At 52.7% G+C, this 3,912-nt stretch overlaps 1 protein-coding gene and 1 long non-coding RNA gene across 2 annotated transcripts in view; one reads left to right on the top strand and one right to left on the bottom strand.

Moving 5' to 3' along the window:
* Positions 1-3,912, top strand: part of NONO (non-POU domain containing, octamer-binding) — a 28,210-nt gene that overhangs the window by 7,002 nt on the left and 17,296 nt on the right. The gene's annotated exons all lie outside the window — the stretch shown is intronic.
* On the bottom strand, positions 1,852-3,840 carry LOC109300555. The gene is made up of 2 exons (XR_002098261.1): positions 3,803-3,840; positions 1,852-1,957 (listed from the first exon to the last, which is right to left on the bottom strand). It is a non-coding gene; the product is annotated as an uncharacterized LOC109300555 (long non-coding RNA).

Genomic DNA, 3,912 nt, shown 5'->3' with positions numbered 1-3,912 from the left:
GCCAGGAGTGACCAGGAATAATGGTCACAAGCTGGCAGAGGGTGGGTTTAGGTTAGACATCAGGAGGCGCTATTTCACGGTCAGGGTGGCTAGGGTCTGGAACCAACTTCCAAGAGAGGTGGTGCTGGCTCCTACCCTGGGGGTTTTAAGAGGAGGTTAGATGAACACCTTGCTGGGGTCGTTTGACCCCAGTACTCTTTCCTGCCATGGCAGGGGGTCGGACTAGATGATCTGCTCAGGTGCCTTCCGACCCTAGAAACTATGAAACTATGAAGAATCCTAGTGATTCTATATGCCATGCCTGGACCATATTTTAAACCCTGCAAAAACTGTGCACAAGAGGCATGTCTGAAACCTTTCTGGAAACCACCTGTGGGGTCGATGTGCTAATTTGGGAGCTGCTGTTGTATATGCGTCCATATTGGCAAAGCCTCCCAAAACAGGCCTAAAGAGGCAGAAGTTTATTTTAGGGGCTGTCCTTCCTGTCTTTAACACAGTTAGCTAATGAGTGAGGCTTAAGTATGTTGGCTGTTCTGTGTGGATTCCCTCGTGGGCGAGTGTAGAAACAGCTTTTACTTGCAGTAAATACTTCTGCAGTGGAATCTTGTACCCACTTGCTGTGCCTTGGCAAGTCTTAGGGTGGTAGCAGAGCATTTTTGGGAGGGTCTAACTCAGGAGGGCCCTTTGTTCCATTGGTTCGACAGCTACTGAGGCCTGTCACTAATGAACCCCTGCCGCAGCTCTGCTCTGGCCATACCACCCACTGAGGAGACCTGCAGGCAGCAGCTGCGGCTTGGGTGCTGCTGCGGGGGGCGGGGCACTGCAGATCCAGGGCCCTGGCCTGCCCACAATTCTGCTCCCTGCCCAAGCCCCAGGCCTGATGCATCCCCGTGTCTGGGCAGCACACACAGCCCTGCCCAACTCCCCTCCCTCCCTCGTTATGGGGGCCTCAGTCCCACCCCCCACCCCAGCTTACCTTCATGGAGCTGCTCTGCAGGCTACTTGGCTGCCCCATGCATGTATGCACATGCACATGGCACCCTCTTTCTGACTGCCTTCCTCCTGCTCCCCCTGGCCCCTTGCAGGCTGAAACTGCCAATGTGCAGGGGGAAACCCACTGTTTTCTGCATTTTTCTCCTGAAAATGTGAAAATCTGCATTTTGCCATGTTTTTTCATGGTGAATGGAAAACCTGGATCCCTGCTAGTGACGCTAAAGGTGTCATGCTTTGGGGAGACTTAAAGAGAAAACTCTTTTGCCCTTTTTCGGGGTGAACAATCAGCATGTTGTGCACGTGAGGTAGCAAGACAGTAAAAGCATAGGGTGAATTGTGCTTAATCTCTTAAGTGCTAGCTTTATTTGTTGTCACTACCACTGTCTTACCCTTTTCTGGAGGAGTTGGAGATGGCACCCTAAATTCAACTAGTAGATGACTTGGGTGCCTTCAGTTTCAGAAAGCAGCTAGCTTTGTTCATTTGGGGAGAGGTGGGCACGCTAGAAGGGAGGGACAGGCTACTACTAGATCTGAACAGGTTACAGGGTGGGCAGATGAGAATAGGATGGGATTCAATATTGACAAGTGTAGGGTACTGCACCTAGGGAGAAAGAATCAGCAGCATACCTATAGGCTGGGGAACTCCCTTCTCGTCAGCACAGAGTCAGAAAAAGATCTTGGCGTCATTATTGACTCAAAGATGAACATGGATTGCCAATGTGGGGACGCGGTCAGTAAGGCTAACTGCACCTTGTCATGCATCCGCAGATGCATCACGAGCAGGACCAAGGAGGTGATCCTCCCCCTCTATGTGACATTGGTCAGGCCGCAGTTGGAGTACTGCGTCCAGTTCTGGGCGCTGCACTTCAGGAGGGATGTGGCCAGCTTCGAGAGGGTCCAGCGGAGGGCCACTCGCATCGTCAGGGAGCAGCAGGGCAGGTCCTGTGAGGAAAGGCTATGGGACCTGGGTGATAGCGATCATCACCTATTGGAATTCACTTTCCAGTGCAGGGTGGCAAAGGCCTGTAGCAAGACAGCAGCCCTGGACTTCAGGAGGGCAGATTTCATTGAGCTAAGGAGTCTAGCCGGGGAGGCACTGAGGTCCTGGAGGGGTGGGGAGTTGGGAGTCCAAGAAGAGTGGTCGTTCCTGAAGGAGACAATCCTCCAAGCCCAAAGGATACCAATCCCAACATAGATAAAAGGGGGCAAGGGTGCTCAAAAGCCTCCATGGCTCGCCAAAAGCATTCAGGAAAGTCTCAAAGCTAAAAAGGAGGTGTACACCCGATGGAAGGGAGGGGCTGTCACCAGGGAGGACTATACCTCCGTTGCTCGGGATTGTAGGGGGGCTGTTAGGGAGGCCAAGGCGGAGATGGAACTGGGACTAGCGACCCAGGTCAAGGATAACAAATCCTTTTTTAAATACCTAGGGGGTAAAAAGAAGGTTCCGGGTAACGTGGGGCGTCTGCAGGACACGCTAGGAAATCTGGTGGTCTCACCAGATGACAAAACTGATTTATTTAACAATTTCTTTGCCTCCACTTTTCTGAGCAGGGACCAGGTCATCCCCCACACTGGGATCCCTGATGGTCCTAGGGGAGGCGCAGCCAGGCCCAGGATCAGAGAGGACCTAGTTAGGGAATTTCTGGTGGGACTAGATGTGTTAAATCAGCAGGTCCTGATGATTTCAACCCCAGAGTGCTGAGGGAATTAGCAGAGGTCATTGCGGGACCCCTGGCACAGCTTTACGAGTACTCGTGGTGCTCTGGTGAGGTGCCAGAGGACTGGACAAGGGCTAATGTGGTACCCATTTTCAAAAAAGGGAGGAAGGAGGACCCAGGAAATTATAGGCCTGTTAGTCCTGTCTCAGTCCTGGGGAAGCTCTTTGAGAAAATTATCCAGATGCACATCTGCGAGGGACCAGCAGGGGAGTGTATGCTTAGGGGCAACCAGCATGGGTTCATTAGAGGCAGGTCCTGTCAGACCAACCTGGTGGTCTTCTATGACCAGGTCACAAAACCATTAGACGCAGGTGTAGCAGTGGACGTAGTTTTTCTGGACTTTTGGAAGGCTGTCGACACTGTGTCTCACACCGTTCTCGTTAAAAAAATTAGGAGACTGGTGTCGATGTCTACACGGTCAGATGGATCGCCAATTGGCTGGAGGGCCGTACCCAGGGAGTGGTGGATGTGTCTTATTTGACCTGGAGGGATGTGGGCACTAGGGTTTAGCAGGGCTTGGTCCTTGGGCCTGCACTGTTCACCATCTTCATCAGTGACTTGGATGAGGGGGTGAAAAGCACCTTGTTCAGATTCGCAGATGACAGTAAGATGTGGGGAGAAGCAGGCACACCAGAAGGGAGGGACAGGCTGCAATTGGATCTGGACAGGTTACAGTGGTCGCTGGATGAGATTAAGATGGGATTCAATACTGACAAGTGCAGGGTACTGCACCTAGGGAGAAAGAACCAGCAGCAAACGTACAGGCTGGGGAACTTCCTTCTCTTCAGCACAGAGGCAGAAAAGGATCTTGGAGTCATTATAGACTTCAAGATGAACGTGGGCCACCAACGTGGGGACGCGGTCAGGAAGGCCAACCGCACCTTGTCATGCATCCACAGATGCATCACGAGCAAGTCCAAGGAGGTGATCCTCCCCCTCTGTGACACTGGTCAGGCTGCAGTTGGAGTACTGCGTCCAGTTCTGGGCACTGCACTTCAGGAGGGATGTGGACAACATCGAGAGGGTCTAGAGGAGGGCCACCCGCATGGTCGGGTCAGCAGGGCAGGTCCTACGAGGAGAGGTGATGGGACCTGAACCTGTTCAGCCTCCACAAGAGAAGGCTGAGAGGGGATCTGGTGGCCATCTATAAACTTACTAGTGGGGAATGGGAGAGTCCCTGTTCCCCCGAGCACTACCAGCA

Source organism: Gavialis gangeticus, unplaced genomic scaffold (genome assembly GCF_001723915.1).
Source record: "Gavialis gangeticus isolate Ggan-Ray unplaced genomic scaffold, GavGan_comp1, whole genome shotgun sequence".
NCBI lineage: Eukaryota > Metazoa > Chordata > Crocodylia > Gavialidae > Gavialis > Gavialis gangeticus.
The sequence above is the reverse complement of the archived record's forward strand: the minus strand, read 5'-3'. Positions and strand labels throughout refer to the sequence as shown.